This window comes from Hesperophylax consimilis, chromosome 26 (genome assembly GCF_061612785.1).
Source record: "Hesperophylax consimilis isolate HC1 chromosome 26, BYU_Hcon_1.0, whole genome shotgun sequence".
Classification (NCBI taxonomy): Eukaryota; Metazoa; Arthropoda; class Insecta; order Trichoptera; family Limnephilidae; genus Hesperophylax; species Hesperophylax consimilis.
The window spans coordinates 9,372,088-9,390,905 of NC_142861.1; the positions used below are offsets into that span (position 1 = coordinate 9,372,088).

An 18,818-nucleotide genomic window follows, 5' to 3' on the forward strand; every position below is an offset into this window, starting at 1 on the left:
TAAAATCATTACCGAAAACGGGTTTGTAAGTAGGAGATTTTGAAGTTTAAAGCAGTTTTCATAGGCCTTACACATTATTTTTTTCTGGGCTTATAAAAAGACTTATCTAAAAAATATTCGATCATTTCAAAGGCCAAGATGTATTCTACTCGCAGTATTTAATTAAAGTATCTGAAACATTTCTAGGCGACCAAATTTTCAAACCAAAAACACATGATTTTGCATTAGATACTACGTATGGAATCGCCTTAATAAGTATTCATTCGTTGTGTTGTGGCGACATTCGTTTTGTTGTTGCTTCTTGGTAAGTGATTGGTCTCCCCTTTTTTCTTCTTTCATTCCTTGTTTCATTCAGACAAACGATCACCCAATTCCAACAAACATCATTAATTTCGCATTTGTCTTAAATTCATTTACAGTCATGTTCATCTGAATTCAGCTGTAATCAGCTGTAATTTGGAAGCAGTTTCGGATGCAACAGAATGGATTAGTAGAAGTATTATGTGAACACCTCACCAGCAGAAGCTGTGCAGAGGTGTTCGCAGGATTTAGATAGAGTTTTATTATGCCGTCATAAATAAAAACACTGCATCTTCATTGATTTTCGCAAGTAGGATACTGTGGTTCCACCGATGGCAGCAATATTGAAAAATATCTTGTAACGCGTAAAATTAATTCAATGTCAATGAAATCTTAATTTTCGTAATTGGAACTGATAAGTATTAAATCACATCAGATAAGTGATAAATAACATTATTTTAACAATTATTTTTACAAACAATAATTATTAGCCTGAAACACTCATCCACATTGAAAAATCTCCTGATAAAAGATACATGACGCCAACGGGACTAGGGACTAGGACATAGCTCAGTGGTCAGAGCTGTCGACCGGAAATCGAAAGGACACGGGTTCATGTCCCGTTGGCGTCATGTATCTTTTATCAGGAGATTTTTCAATGTGGATGAGTGTTTCAGGCTAATAATTATTGCTTGTCAAATAATTGTTACCCTTTGTGCCATGCATAAAAAATCTTGTCTTAAACATTAGTTCACCAAAAAAATAATAATTAATATTCGACAAGTTCTAGTATCTTCACCAAAAAGTGTAGACAATTTGTCTCGACGCCATCTAGTGAGAGAGTTAGCACTTACAATGCCTTTCTCATATAAAATAAAGTTGGTTGTTTCAGGTGAAAAAATGTAACAAGCAAGTGAATTATTTCGCGGATAAGAGATAAGCCGCCATAGCTCAGTGGTCAGAGCTGTCGACCGGAAATCGAAAGGACACCGGTTCACGTCCCGTTGACGTCATGTATCTTTTATCAGGAGATTTTTAAATGTGGATGAGTATTTTAGGCTAATAATTATTGCTTATAAAATAATTGTTACCCTTTGTGCTATGCATAAAAAATCTTGTCTTAAACATTAGTTTACCAAAAAATAATAGTTAACATTATTTTATTTCAATAAATTATATTTTTAAATAAAATTTAGTAAATATTTTTTTTAATAAAGTGTATTTTTCAAGCTATGATATTTTGGGAGCCACCTCTGGGCTTGAGCCCCACAATACTTGATTAATCTACTTGATTCTCTGCAAAGGAGGGCAGTCCGTCTGATTGACAATCATTTGTTAACATACCGATTGCCATCTCTAATGTTCAGTCGCAATGAAGGCATGCTGAGTCTGTTCAAAAGGTATTTTAGTAGAGCCTGCTCTAAGTGGCTAGCAGCATTGGTCCCCAGTGCACCGTTGCACGTGCGTAAAACTCGAAAGACACGAGCAGAACGCCCAATCACTGTTTATGTTATCTCCATAAGAACGGGTCGTTTCTTCGACTCGTTTTTATGTAAGTTATAATTATACATGGGTAAGTTGATATTATTTTCTGGCTCATATGTGCAACGAGTTATCTTTTTTTATTTTATTTATTTATTTTATATATAAATATAAATTACAAACAATTCAAAACAAAATGAACCTTTGTCTGTCCAACTGGGAAGGATTCCCGTTTCAGGACAGCCAAATTGTGTATTTAGTACATAATATTCTTACAATGGAATGTCGATGCTGTTAAAACAAATTTGGAGAACATTGTTGATTGCATTCGAAGTGACAGGATGGTTTCTTTATCCTTGAAAGAATCGCAAAGATGTAATTTATTACCAAGGTCAATTTGGTTAACTTAGAACAGATGAATGGTTTCTTTCTGGACATCACACGTCTGAGACTCTTTCCAGGGCATTTTGGAGAACATTTAAAATTGTATAGTTAGAATTTCCACATTTATAAATCAGAGACATATGAATCCTATAGTACTATATTTTTAGAATTTCTTAGGTGATAGAAATTACACATTACTAGACCAGAATATATGCCGTATAACATATGAATTTCCAATTTTAAAATTTCGAATCTTTATTTATTAAATGGCTAATCATTATTATACAGTAATCGAAATAAAACCGCGCAAAAGATTCGCATCTGCATCTGTATTTCCTTCTTTATATAATCCGGGCCTGTTCAAGATCCGCATTTATAAATCTCTTCCTACAACCCTTTAAACTTAACCCGCCTCACAACTGTGCCCAACCGAGTGGCAATATAGTTCCCCTGTCTTTACACTGTACATTTACTCTTGTGATGTGTCACATAAAAAAAATCTACTAACGGTGTTTTTTCAAATCGTAAATTTCATTTTTTTTTGATAGATTCCGAGGCAAATATTTTACAATTTTTTTCTGCTTCACAAATCCTAAAATTACAATATCCCGTAACTTTTCACCTGTGATAGTGTTGCGTATTTGTTTCACTTGATCGTGCCGTTCCTTCCTCAGGCGTCACCTACTACTTCTACCATTCTCTTCCACATCATACCATTCTTCTTACACCTCTTTCTTCGTTCATTATGTACGCGTCATGTTGCCACAAATATTTATTTGATTCGTGTTTTCCCTGAGCGTCTAAAACTTTTTCTAACTACATATAATTCTCTTTCGTATCTCATTCCCGTGCAAGAGATAGTACGTTGTCTTCCTCGGGCGTCCTCGACTTCTTCTTCAATTTAAACAATTCTCTAAACACTCGTGGCACTAATAAGAACAAATTTTGAAATTTTCATCGAAATCGGCCCAGTAGTTTTGGAGTCAGTACGCCACAAACAAAGAAACATTAATTTTTACATGGATTCGTAATATTTTAAAAACAGAAATTAAGGAAACGTCTTTGCGTACCGTCGCCCAGGTAACCTTTTTGGGTAGCCAACACCTCTGCCATAGTTCACTCCGAATTGTTCACTAAGTTTGGTGATTTAGCAAGAGTGCCCGAGTTCATCGTGTGAGGTGTCAGATCGGTAGAGGCTGGTTTGGGAAGATCCTTTGACCTCTCCAACTGGTCTCGACTCATCGCCTTGCCACGCAGAGGGAGGGAAATATTTATACGTCACTCCTGGACACACTAATCCCTAGATTCCTTCCCTCCCGTAATACTTTTTTCCTTCCTAGAATTTCCTTTCCTCCTCTCCCTAACATCCATTGATATTAGTCTATTGAGAAAGTTATACCTTTCTTCCTATAACCCATGTATGGAAAAGAGACTAGTTGACCCTCAATTCTATCAAAATCACATTTAGTAAAACCCAACACATGATAATTGTTAGATTATGCATTTATTCTCCGTTTTTAGGGACTACTTGACCCTCAATTCTACCAAAATCGCATTAAGTAATCCCCAACACATGATAATTGTTAGATTAGCATTTATTCTCCATTTTAGAGACTATTTGAACCTCAGTTCTATCAAATTCGCATTCAGTAAATCCCTGCAAATGATATTTGTTAGATTATTGTATTATTATTACCAATTATTTTCCGTTTTTAGAGACTATTTGTCCCTCGGTTCTACCAAAATCACATTTACTAGGTCGCAGCATTACGCATTTATTCTTCGTTTTTGGTGAGTAACACAACATTATTTTATGTAATTTTGTTGTGTATTTTTCATACATTAAAAAAGGAGTACCTTTTCATCAATCAGGCACTAAGACAAAAAGTTTTCTTTAAACTACATACAACGGTGTGTAATTAATAATTGGTTAAATTTTTCCTAGCAATTATTGTATTGTTCACAAAGTAGGTATTAAAAAAAGTAAGTAAAGATAGTTGGAAGGATATGTTTACGATGTCCAATGAACGACGTTTTTAGATTACCGAAGTCAAAAAGAATTTATTTATTAGTTATGTTTTATTAGGCTACCTGGCTACGTTTATGGTTATGAAAAAAGCGCCCTGTCATTATATTATGTTGGACACTAATAATAACAATAACAAACAATAACAATATGTGCTGCTTCAGATAAATTTAATAACACAAACTGTTCGAGGGTTGTGATGGCCGTATTTTAAAGGGCTATTCCACACAGATAAAGCATGGATAACGCCTATGGCTTATGACAGGCGAATGCGATAACACAATTTGTAAGGTTAATTCACAGTCAGCTTACCGGGTGGCGAACGAAATCTGCATCTCGAGAATCATCTGTCAGCACTGGAACGGTGATCGTTGTACGGTAGCACTCGTTGCACACGGCCTGTCAAAAGCGAATCGGCGTGACGGAACACAAACACTTAGGACGGGTTTTCACACAGAATTTGAACAATTCATCAAATTTCAAAGTTGATTTTCCCAATATGTGAAGGTTCTATTAAAGTTCTGTTTTTATAAATAATAATAGAGCTTGAATAAAACCTTCACAGAACTCGAAAATCTACTTTAAAATTTGATGAATTGTTCAAATTCTGTGCAAAAAACTGGACTAGAGGCCTATAACGAATGAATTGACAAATTTCATAACTATAAGTAAAGCACGAATACGTTATGAGAAAATCGAAACACGTGTTCTTAAAAAAATAAAATTGATAACATCGCCTCTCGTCCGTTGTATTTATTCGGACAAGGCCACCTGCGTTGCACACGTGTTCAGATATATTCTGAATGACGAATATTTTATTAATAAATGATCACGCAGTCACATTTTAACAGTGTTTTGATAAAAAAAGGCAGCACTCATTTATCTCCGCGCACTAATAATCCCATTTTATATCCTCAAATATTATGGCTTAATAAATAATTCAAAACGTGTGAATGAATAAATATGGATTTTATAACCACTAACCGTGTTTTGAAGATATACACGAGCTCTCAACGGTTAACATTTACCAAGTGCCAAAATAACACAAGGTTCAAAATTGGGCCCTGTTTTAAAACTAGCAAACAAAATGGCACGTAAATCATTTACATAGTAAAATTGAGTTGGGTTTAATAATGTTTTATTATTTGTTTGTACTTGTCAATTAATTTTCGCGTTCGATTAAAGTTTATTTACAATATATTTACATTTTCGTACACTGAATACATAACGATAAAAGTGTGATGTGGCCGTAACTCTGTGCCCGAAGAATTAAGCCAGAACCTTAACGACGTAAGTGAAGCAACCGTGCACAAAAATATGCGACGAGCGGCCCTGGTGTATTGGACAGACTTGCGGTTGAATTTGCCCTATCAAATCTCTAAAATAAAGTGGGAATCTTAACGACATAAGTAATGAAGAATGGATGGACCTACGGTCGACTTTGCCCAAGCCGGCCTAGAAAATCGATCTTTCCATGGGGTTTATTTTAATTATTTCTGATGGACGTATTACTGAAATCTCAAATGTTTCTAGAGGGATCCTTCGGGAAGATACTAATTCATCGTCTAAAAAAATAAAATCTAGTGCTTACAACTAATTTTATAGTTGAAAAACGTTTTATAAAATTTATGTCACTGTAACTCAAGTAACGTCAAAATAAAAACACTGTATGGCGAAAATACAGGAGTGGAAGTCATTTTTGGCCATAATGGACCAACATTAAGAAGCGAAAAGTCACTTTTGAATATACACTTTTTGAAATATATTAACCACACACAGGAGTCCCCGAGGAAAATGATGGCCTCACAACCTGAGGGATGGATGATATAGTCCCACTGGCTCCGGAAAGTTAAACATCATATTCAGTATTCTCACGTATTCATTTTAAGTTTATTTATTTATTTTGTAAGAAACAATCAGCTTTTATATAATATACAATGATAGATATAAATATACAAGTTAACTGAAGTCAAGCCACAGAAGTTTCTTACGTTAAAGTTCATTAGAAATGAAGTTTTAATATCTTGAAATTAATTTGCTGTTAAAGGAAGAGGAGAGGAAGAGGAAAATAGGAAGAGGATAGAAGATGCTCCCGATACATTCCATACTCTCATATTAATAATCGATCGTACGCATTACTTCATATCGATATTTCTTTAGGTTATTACCAAAAATGTCAATGCTGTAAAATTTTATATTATATTGTGCAAATATACGAGGAATTGGGGAATTTTTTCCAATGTTTGTTCTACACGAGGGTAGATAAAATAAATCAGATTGTCGGGTTGATCTAGACGGAATATGAAGATTTATTAAATTGGTAAGTTCTGGTGAGTCCAGACCATTATGTAGGATTTTAAACAATAAGATTTTATCAAAAATTAGACGTCGTGTTTGGAGGGAGTGAAAATTATGGAATTTAATGGATTCCGTATAATTTGAGAAGTGTAAGTTTAGTTTAATTTTTTTTTTTAATTCCTTCTATTCTTTCGATATGGGCTTGGTATAAATGTCATTCACTTGTTTGTTTAACCATGGCACAAAATAATATTTTTAGCATTGCGTAAAATATTGTGATTTTGATGGCTGGCACAGCGTTAGTTATGATATAACATTAAATCAAAGATTTAATTGCCATTTGAACGCATTCTAGTGTTATAAACGAGTATGTCACAAACTACAACATTGTAACACGTGGCACTTACTCGTTTTTCACGTTTAAATTGTTACCTACATGTATTTCGTGGAATGAATCCAATTTTACAGTTCAGAACATCGGGATAGCATAAAAAACATTTATGTGACGTTAATCCGACGTGATGGGAAAGTTTTAGCAATTAAAAGCCATCAAAAATAAATGTTTTAATTAATTTCATTCGAATTGAAACATAAATATCATTGCGTAATTACGGACAGATGGTCAAAGAGAATTGATTTGGCTTTTTTAAATATTCATGTTAGAATTACAAAAAGAGAGGAGATATGAATTTATTGGCGGCAGGAGTGGACCTAAAATACGGCGAAATTATAGAGGTAAAAAGGATACCTGATAGGCGAATCAATGCACCACCTAAAATACTAGTGCAATTTTCAGATAAATTGACCAGAGACAAGCTTATTGCAAATAGAAAAAACATCAATTATGCTGCGATCAAAGATATTTCAACTGAAACAATATACATAGCTGAAGAACTGAGCCCTTACCATAAGGAACTTCTTTGGAAAACCAAACAAGTCTCAAAAGAAAAAAACTATGCATACGTCTGGCACAAAGAGGGAAAAATAATGGCAAGAAGAAATGCAAACGACAAAATAATTTACGTTAAACATATAGACGATTTGAAAAACATCATATAAATAAAATGGCTCAAAATAACAAATATTACAAAAATTAAAAATGGCTGACACTACATTAACCACGGAACCTAATGCAAAAAGAGCAAACTTACCTAACCTATCAACAATGAACAAAAATTTTAACATACTGCATCAAAATATTAGAAGCATAAACAAAAACTTTGACGAGCTACAAATATTAATTAAAAGTTTAAATTTAACCTGGGACATAATTATACTTACTGAATGTTGGTTAACTGATAAACACTACCCTCTACAAATTGATAAATATGTCTCTTACTCCACACTAATGAATAATACAAAGAGTGATGGTGTTATTGCATACATTAAAGAAGACACTGAAGTTGAAGTCAAAGAGATCAATATTAATAACGCAAACTGTCTAAGAATATCAATTGGTAAGGATATAACAGTTCTCGCAATATATAGATCACCTTCTACAAAAAATCTGGAGCCATTCTTAAACTCCTTACATTTTGAGCTTAACTTACTCAAAAATACTAAGAATGTTTTTATTATCGGAGATATAAATATTGATATCCTGGAAAATGGAAATCCAAAAAAATATGATTACATACATACACTAGCTCACCATGGTTTTAAAAGCCTGGTTGATGAACCTACACGAGTATGGAATGAAAGCAAATCATGCATTGATCATATTTTTAGTAAAACTGATAAATTAACTCAAACCATTATTTACCCTTCTACACTGACTGATCACTACACAATACTTCTATCTATTGATAATAAAAATACATCTATAAATCAAAAAAAGAAATCTGTCATAGCAAAGTCTGAAACAAATTGGGAAAACGTTAAAATCGAGCTACAAATTGCTGACTGGTCAAACCTTCTTGGCAATGATGATACTGATGCTGCTTGGAATTATTTTATTGACTTTACTCAGAACATTATTCTATTAAACACCATAACGACAGAAAAAAAGATATCTCATAAAAATATTCAAATTAAACCCTGGATTAGTCAGAACATTATCAACTCAATCAGGAAAAGAGACGAACTCCACAGAAAAGTAAGAAACCACCCCTATGATATCCATTTACATCGCTTCTACAAAAGATATCGTAACATTTGTAAAAATGTAATCCGTTATGCTAAAGAAGCATTCTATAAAAAGAAAATCGAGGAATGTAATAATGATTCCCGGAAATTCTGGCAGATTATAAACGAAATTACAAACACTAAAGCCTCGCACAATGTTAAAAACATTAAAGAATTAAACATTGACAGGATACCAACATCTTTTGCAGAACATCCAGAAAAAATTCTCAACTTTGCAAACAACTATTTTTGCAATATAGGCTCGAACTTAGCGAATAAAATCAAACAATCTTCATCTACTGCCGATAAAACAGTGTGGAATGAAAATGTCAATCAAGAAAACTCCCTTAACATAGTCAAGATAACAAGTGAAGATATAAGAAATACCATAGCCTCCCTAAACACAAATACCTCATCGGGAAATGAACTGATATCAAACAGAGCAATTAAATATCTACTAAATGAGCTAATCTACCCACTGACGTACCTTGTAAATCTTTCAATAAGAAAAGGCTTTTTTCCCACACGTCTTAAAGTTGCTACGATTATTCCAATATACAAAAGCGGTCCCAAAAATGATATATCTAACTATCGACCAATTAGTCTATTACCTACACTATCGAAAATATTGGAAAAAGTAATAAAAAAACAAATGGTTAAATTTTTGGATGAAAATAAAATATTATCAACGACGCAATACGGTTTTAGGGAAAACCTGGGTACTGGTGATGCTATAGCTAAAGTAACAAATACAATTATATAAAAACTGGATGAAGGTAAAAAATGCTTGGCAGTTTTTATTGACCTTCAAAAAGCTTTTGATACAATTGAACATGAAATACTATTTTATAAATTAAAAAAAAATGGAATAACACAAACAACTCTAAATCTAATTAAAAGTTACTTAACTGGAAGAGAGCAGTATGTACAAATTGGTAATAAAAGTAGCAAAACTCTATCAATCAAGTACGGTGTCCCTCAAGGAAGCGTATTGGGTCCAATACTATTTCTCATTTATATTAATGACCTTATGAGTCTTCCCATTGAAGGAGACATAATGAGCTTTGCAGATGACACTGTCATTATATTCTATGAACAAAATTGGACAAGCACACATAAAAAAGCGGAGCAAGGTCTGACTGTACTCCAAAACTGGTTAAAAGCAAACTCCCTTACATTAAATGTGAGTAAAACTAAATATCTAACTTTCTCTAAAACCAACAGAGGTCAACCAACGAATGAGCATACACTCAAATTACATGAATGTCTAAATAAATATCCGCAATGTTCTTGCCCGCATATAGTCCAAACTAAAACAATTAAATATCTTGGGATCGTAATTGACGACAAACTTCATTGGGATGCACACATCGAAGGAACCTCAAAAAAGCTAACAAAACTCATCTATTTCTTCAAAAAATTACGAAATATCTTGTCAACTACAGATCTAAAGAAAGTATATTATGCGCTATGCCACTCTCTACTGGAATATGGAATAATAGGATGGGGCTCAGCATCATCAAACCATATTAAACTACTAAAGAAAACTCAAAATTGCATCATAAAGACCATATTAAAGCTCCCCGTAAGGACGCCAACTACTGATATTTTTAATCTGTTTGATGTTCCAAGTTTACAAAAAATCTATGCTAAAAATATTCTAGTTTATCACTTAAAAAATAAACCAGAGGCAAACCCCTCTCACGATCATAAAACGAGAGCCAAGCAAACAGACATGCTAAATATTCCTAAATGTAATTCTACCTTTGGACAAAGAAACTCTGAATTTTTAGCAATTAAATTATATAATAAACTCCCTCTCAACATCAAACAAAGGAAAACGAAAAATAACTACATTAAGGACATCAAATTTTGGCTTAAGGAAATATCGGAAGAAGAACTAACTAATATATTTAAAACATCATCTTAGTTGCTGAAAACGTATACTAACATATATAGTCCCCCTCAGCACAGGATCTCCTAGTGAGGAGGACTTCAATGATCTGTTTTAATTTTATATATATATTTTATTTCATGTGCCATACAAAAATGTACTTAATTATTTTAAAAAGTAACTAAATAAAAAAAAAATAAAAATAAAAAAAAAATTTACAAGCGCAGACCTTGTTAACCTGAAATTATTAATAAAATTTCAAAGGAAGAAATCTTTTACTTGTTTACAAAACAAATACACATTATTATAATTTTATTTAAATGGTACCTAATTCATCGTTTTTTTGAAGTTATGATTTGTGTTATTATTATTATTTTCAATTTTAAAAATGAATAGTTAACTTTTTTTACACATGCACCGACAACCGAAATCAGAATGTTTAATTGTTAGTTGTTGCCCGTGAAAATTCACTAGAATTCAATTAGGTAATATGTGTATACATTTTTTTCACTTGTAGCCAACACTTTGTTGGTATACATAATTATAATAATTAAAATAAAATAACATTCTTTGTGTAACACTTTATTGTACAGGCTTTTCCAATAAGAGGTGTTATTTTTATATTCAATCCTAAAAGATCAATGGTTTTGTTGCTTGTGTGGCACGTAGCGCCGTTTTGTTTAAAGTAAACGTTGTCAAGATCAATACCATTTAATTCCGGCCATAAAAAATCATTAATCATCTCTCGATAGCGTAATCCATTCACCGTAACTGTTGCTCCAGCCTCATTTTCGAAAAAGTAAGGTCCAATTACTCCGCCGGACCATTAACCGCACCAAACAGTCACACGTGGAGGATAAAGAGGCTTTTCAATAATAACTCTTGGGTTGTCCGAGCCCCAGATGCGACAATTTTGCTTGTTGACGAAGCCACCGAGGTGGAAATGGGCCTCATCACTCAAGATGATTTGCATTTGATTCACTCAAGTGAATTTTAATAATTTTAATGCGTTGTTGAAGCGTGTATCATTCCATTTTTATTAATGGCGTAGTTTCTACTTGTCAAATTTTAAAATATGACAGCTTTAAAAGTAACATCTACCGAAAAAGCGGGCTATTAAAAATAACACCTCTTATTGGAAAACCCTATATATATTTCTAACCGACCGGTTTCAGTTCAACCCTGGTGAAAGTTATAAAGTGGCATTCAAACAGAGTTATTTTATTTTAATTTTTATATATATATATACATATATAAAAATTAAAATAAATATATATATATATATATATTATTTTTTTACTGGAGAAAACACAGACACAGACAGTAATAAACATGACAGTAATAAAAAATATTAATTGGAGAAATCGCCTGCAACCTAACTATTTCTGACAGATTAACATGTATGGTAAAATGATTATAATGTAAGTAGGTACTTCGATTTGAATAAGCAAAATTGCAAAAATATCTCAACGTAAAGTAATAAAACATATATAAATAATACACAATACGCACATCGTTATATACCAACAACACACAGAACTCACAGAAGGTACCAGAATTATATTTTTATTTTATTTTCTTAACCTTTTCATTACCGTCATTATTATTTGTATTTTGTTTGAATTCAGTTGTTTTATCTTATTTTTTTTTGCAATTAATTATTTCATTTCATATGATGCTTTTATTAAATATTATTAAAATTTAAAATGGGGGCCTCAGTACGGGTAAAGCACCCAGTGAAGCCCACCTTATTTATTTTATTTTAGGGAAATCATCAGTTACAATAACCGTATTGTAACTGATGATTTCCCTTTTACAAAACGGTTATTTTAGGGAAATCATCAGTTACAATAACCGTATTGTAACAGATGATCTGGGAAAATCATCAGTTACAATACGGTTATTCCATACATGTGCAATTTACTTAACTGAGAAAGCAATTATAGATTTACTCATTTTTTTCAAGAAAGTCATACATTCCACTAACGAATAACCTGACAATGTTTGAAAATCTCCTACTACCACCACAGAAAGCCGAAAACGTTGATTGTGTTGTGTTGGAGGACTTAGCCAGCCGAGGAATTGAACACACTACGCCTGGGTCTGGCCCAAACGCAATGTCATTGTGTTTTGAAAATTTTAACAGTATATTTATAAAATAAACAGATATTATACATAAAATATAAAATTATAACAAGAGATACTTCATAATATATGACATAACATTACACTTTATGTAGTTTGGTTAAGTTGGTGTGCAAGTGAATTTCACCGAGTCTGCTCGGACATTACCAGTATCTCGTAGTGGATTGTGCAGTTGACTAGTAGAGTATACGTAGATATAACATGTTTTTTTGAATTTTAAAACTTACTCAACGACTCTCGATTCGAAGCGTCTTTAATGTAGGAGAGGTTCACTGCAAGACCTTTGTTAGTGACTTCAATGTAAGAGGGGCTCACTGCAAGACCATTGTTTGTGACGTCTTTAATGTAGGAGGGGTTCACTGCAAGACCGTTGTTGGTGACTTCAATGTAAGAGGGCTTAACTGCAAGACCATTGTTTTGACGTATTTAATGTAGGAGGGGTTCACTGCAAGACCGTTGTTGATGACTTCAGTGTAAGAGGGCTTCACTGCAAGACCATTGTTTGTGGCGTCTTTAATGTAGGAGGGGTTCACTGCAAGATCGTTGTTTGTGACGTCTTTAATGTAGGAGGCGTTCACTGCAAGATCGTTGTTTGTGACGTCTTTAATGTAGGAGGCGTTCACTGCAAGATCGTTGTTTGTGACACCTTTAATGTAGGAGGGGTTCACTGCACGACCATTGTTTGTGACGTCTTTAATGTAGGAGGGGTTCACTGCAAGACCGTTGTTGGTGACTTCAATGTAAGAGGGCTTCACTGCAAGACCATTGTTTGTGACGTCTTTAATGTAGGAGGGGTTCACTGCAAGACCGTTGTTGGTGATTTCAATGTAAGAGGGCTTCACTGCAAGACCATTGTTTGTGACGTCTTTAATGTAGGAGGGGTTCACTACAAGACCGTTGTTGGTGACTTCAATGTAAGAGGGCTTAACTGCAAGACCATTGTTTTGACGTATTTAATGTAGGAGGGGTTCACTGCAAGACCGTTGTTGATGACTTCAGTGTAAGAGGGCTTCACTGCAAGACCATTGTTTGTGGCGTCTTTAATGTAGGAGGGGTTCACTGCAAGATCGTTGTTTGTGACGTCTTTAATGTAGGAGGCGTTCACTGCAAGATCGTTGTTTGTGACGTCTTTAATGTAGGAGGCGTTCACTGCAAGATCGTTGTTTGTGACACCTTTAATGTAGGAGGGGTTCACTGCACGACCGTTTTTAGTGACATTTCTGAGCTATGAATGCCATTCGATTGCTTAGTTTGTAATGCAACTGTGGATTTTTTTAAAATATATAATACTGCTCATAGAGACGAGAAAAATTACCACTGTTCATTGTTCTTGAATTTGCGTCAACGTGGACAATGATCATAAATGACTTATTATGTTCACTTAATAAATATTCTTAATTTATTTCTTAACACCCGTGTTTTTTTTCGAGGGTTTTAAAAATTAAAATGCACCTATCTGAAAATCACTTTATTTGGTCTTTCAGTAGACCCAGGGGCCTGCCCTGACCTAAACCGCACCTGGCATGGCGCTGGTAAAAATATCAAGGGCGCTGTTTTAGGTGTAAGGTATTTCAGCGCCTTGGCTTCTTGGCTTCGCATGTCCTACAGAGACCCTTTGGTATTCCACTGGTTAAAGAAAACGTAATTAATATAATGACCACAACAAGTAGGTTGAATTTTTAAAACGTATTGAATCTTTTCGATGATAAATAAATGATTATAAGATATCAAATATTGAAGGAGATACGTATTAATTATTATTATATTATAGGTACGTATTAACCAAAATTATTAATGTTTTTAATGAATTATGTAAAAGATCAAACACCTACTTATTTGCAGATAATAGACAAATAGTATAAAATCAATATACCTACTGTTTCTGCTATCGTGGTACGAGAACACGCCGTCAGATGGAATGCAGGAAAACACTTCTTCTTCTTGACATATAAATTTATTAATTCACAATATATTTGCAGAGGATCTTATTTTCCTCTGCTAAAACTTAAACTGAAAGAAATAAAGGTCTAGTTTCCTCTATTCTTCAGTTTTCCCTAGGTTTACATAAACCTAGTAATTATCTCACGACTGACTGCCTAGGTACGCATGTACCTACCAGTTATATCAACACTAGCTCCTGCGTAGGTACGTCTGTACCTACCAGTTATAGCAACACTCTAATACTGACCTTTTTCTGGGAGGTATCTGTATTTAAACTAAATTCTGAAGGACATTTTACCAAAATAAAGATGTTCCACCCGCTCGTTGGCAAACAACATTCTTAACATAAATAAAATGCACTTTAACTATTCTTAATGATACAAACGTGACTTAAACAATACAAATATTTTAAAGGAATTATTGGGAGATGAAACTTTATTTGGGGTTTTTATTACTATGGGACAGGGGTGGGAAAGGTATTGGCAAATATTTTTAGGCATAATGGTTTAACTAGGGTGATCATAAAATATAAAGCGAACAGCTCTATTTGAAAGCTGCCGCCGCTTGCAGTAAAATGTCACTAATTCTTAAATCATAAATGATACAAACAAGGCAATATGTTTATAAAAATACCAGGCCAATGAATTGTTTTATTGTAGGGTCGAATCTGCAAATGTGGGAAGCTACATTAACTTTGAAAATACGAACTATGGGAACGGGCCTCCTGAAGGCTAAATTTTATTGAGCAATATGTAATTGTCGCATTCTGGAAGATACATACCTCCTCCCGTGAAGATTCTTCACAAAATAGGCAAAGAATGCGACTGTTATCTTTGTTAGGTACCTACTGCTTGTCTACGAAAATTATCAGTTAAATTTATTAAAATATCTGAAATACAAATATTTATGCTGCTTTTAAAACTAGAAATTCCGTGGAATATGTAAATCTTATGACTAAAAATTGTGTAGTAGGTAATGTCTTAAACTAGAAATTCCGTAAAAAATGTATATCTTATGACTAAAAATTGTGTAGTAGGTAATGTCTTAAAACTAGAAATCCCGTAAAAAATATTTATCTTAGGACTAAATGGTTGTAGTAGGTAATTTCGCATTCACCTCCCCCCGTGAATTCATTTCACCTAGCGGATAAAAAGAATGCGATGGTTGTATCTTCAATACTGCTACTTTAGTAGCCGGTCTGCGAAACGTACCGTGATTTGTTTGAATATCTACAACGCGGACTTGTCCATCGGCTCCGGGGTATACTTTTACTACCATACCCTTTGGCCAGGTATTCCGGGGCAACGTGTTGTCACATAGGATAACTACATCGCCTACCTTTATAGGTGGTATCACGTCATGCCATTTAGAACGTTTTACCAGTGTAGGTAAATATTCTTTTACCCATCGTGACCAAAATTGGTCGGCAAAAAATTGTGCAATACGCCATTGCTTTTTTAGGCATAAATCGCCGTGATCAAAGACCCCTACGCTTGGGGTGTCATATTTATAACCTAACAGGAAATGATTTGGTGTTAGACTTTCAAAATCCTTGCTATCGAGAGAAACGTGTGTGAGTGGTCTACTATTAACTATATTTTCTGCTTCTAACAGCAATGTGTGCAAAGTATCCGGGCGTGGTGCTTGCTCGCGTAATATGGCGTAAAACGTAGTTTTAATTGGTTTTATTAGACTTTCCCAGGAGCCTCCGTGGTGAGGAGATCCTGGCGGATTAAATTTCCAATTTATTTTCCTTACCGACATTTCGTTATTTAATTTGTCCTGGTTTAGAGATGATAATGATTCTGATAATACCTTATCAGTACCTCTAAGGTTTGTTCCATTATCACTCCAAATAGTTAGCGGGTAACCGCGCCTAGCAATAAAACGTCTGATTGCTAGTATGGCGGAATCCGTAGTCAGGGAATCCTCGATTTCAATATGCACGGCTCTTGTTGATAAACATGTAAACAAAACACCGTACCGTTTTTCATTTCTGCGCCCTATTGTTACTTTCATGGGACCAAAGTAATCCATGCCTGTGTGTGTAAAAGGACGTATATGATGTTGTAACCTTTCCATAGGTAAACATCCCATTAGAGGTGCCTGTGGTTGGGCTCTCTTATTTTTGCAAGTTTGACATATATATTTAATTTTTCTAATAGACTGACGCGCATTAAGTATCCAATACTTTTGTCTTATTGCATTTAAGACGTGTTCAACTCCACCGTGGCTAGACATCTCGTGAAACTGTGTAATTAATAATTGAGCTAACTTATCTTTATTGTCGAGAATTATCGGGAAGACTGTACTTAATTGTACGTCTTCAATCGCCGCAATTCTACCTCCTCCCTTAAACCCGCCTTGAGCATGTATGTATGTAATATCTTGTTTTAATTTCTTCGCACTTTCTACTGAATTTACACTATCTATATAGTCGTTCACGTAATGTTTTGTTTTTATTGCTTCGACGGCCTGGGGATACTGAGATAAAAATTGATCCGCGTTTTTATTTTTTACGAATTGCGCCGAACAAGGTGATGATTTTGCGCCAAAAATTATAAGAAGGGAAGAAACCGCGTCACGCGCCTCTCCTTTTAACGCTTTTTGTAATGTATATAAATTTTTGCTGTCAGATACTTTTAAGAAGTCTGTGGTATGATGGAATATTAATTTGAACGCAATCCATTCAATTGGATTGCCGTTAAACGTGGGAAGATCATTAACTTTGGGCCTGGTATTATATAAAGACATTGCCTTACCAATTGATTCCGCGAGACGGTCTTCAGTTATAGCAGGTGTTGGTCCCTGGAATCGGCCCTGCGACTCTGGCCACTGTTGCCCGTCGCGATGCTCTGCTGAGTTGAATGGCTGCTCTGATGTAGGCAGCTCCCAGCAGCTACTGCTTGGCTGCTGATGCTGCGTCGACTGCAGCTGAAGAGATTGCCCTACCAAGGGCGGCTGATGCGATGTTCCTCTGGGTGGGAGTAGCTCGTACCGCCCGCCCTGCCGATGCTGCTCCAACCGCTGTCCCAAGTGCAGTGGAAGAGCCTGCTCTGTCCGAGGCTCCAATTGCGACGGGAGAGTCTGCCCTGCCAAGGGCTGCTGCTCTGACGATCCTTTTGGTGGGAGTAATGCGTACCGCCCACCCTTGTGCTGCTCCAACCGCTGTTCCAGTTGCAGCGGATGAGCCTGCTCTACCCGAGGCTCCATTTGCGACGGGAGAGTCTGCCCTGCCAAGGGCTGTTGCTGTGCAGTTCTTGTGGGCGGTTGTAGTGATAACCGCCCATCATGGAGCAGTTCCTGTTGCTGCTCCATTTGAACTCGAAGAGGCTGTTCATCGTGATTTCCAAGTTCTGATGATGAACTGCGATGTGACTGGTCCACCCAGTCATTGACTCTATCCTTGAGAGTCCGTTGCGAAGTCCTTGATGCAGCTTCTAAAAGGAGCGCCGCATGTTGCTCCTCTGCTTCCAAGACTGACATTGCTGCAGCCATCTTTACTTCGGAAGCCTTTGCTTCCGCGGCCATCTTTGCTTCAGCCATCTCCGTAAGTAGGCGGGCCTTTTGTCTCGTGATGTGCACCTTGGTTGCTGAAGCTTTTATTTGAGCCTCCGTCCAGCTGCTGCTGGTTCCCGCCTTGCTGCCGCAGACAGATGACGTCTTTGAGTGTTGTCCCGCTTCCATGATGCTGCTGTTCCCGATGCGGCTCGAAGGACCATATGTTTCTGCTATCGTGGTACGAGAACACGCCGTCAGATGGAATGCAGGAAAACACTTCTTCTTCTTGACATATAAATTTATTAATTCACAATATATTTGCAGAGGATCTTATTTTCCTCTGCTAAAACTTAAACTGAAAGAAATAAAGGTCTAGTTTCCTCTATTCTTCAGTTTTCCCTAGGTTTACATAAACCTAGTAATTATCTCACGACTGACTGCCTAGGTACGCATGTACCTACCAGTTATATCAACACTAGCTCCTGCGTAGGTACGTCTGTACCTACCAGTTATAGCAACACTCTAATACTGACCTTTTTCTGGGAGGTATCTGTATTTAAACTAAATTCTGAAGGACATTTTACCAAAATAAAGATGTTCCACCCGCTCGTTGGCAAACAACATTCTTAACATAAATAAAATGCACTTTAACTATTCTTAATGATACAAACGTGACTTAAACAATACAAATATTTTAAAGGAATTATTGGGAGATGAAACTTT

General features: G+C 35.2%; 1 protein-coding gene across 1 annotated transcript in view; it reads left to right on the forward strand.

Moving 5' to 3' along the window:
* Positions 1 to 18,818, forward strand: part of Dh44 (corticotropin-releasing diuretic hormone 44) — a 435,996-nt gene that overhangs the window by 240,119 nt on the left and 177,059 nt on the right. The window lies entirely within an intron of this gene.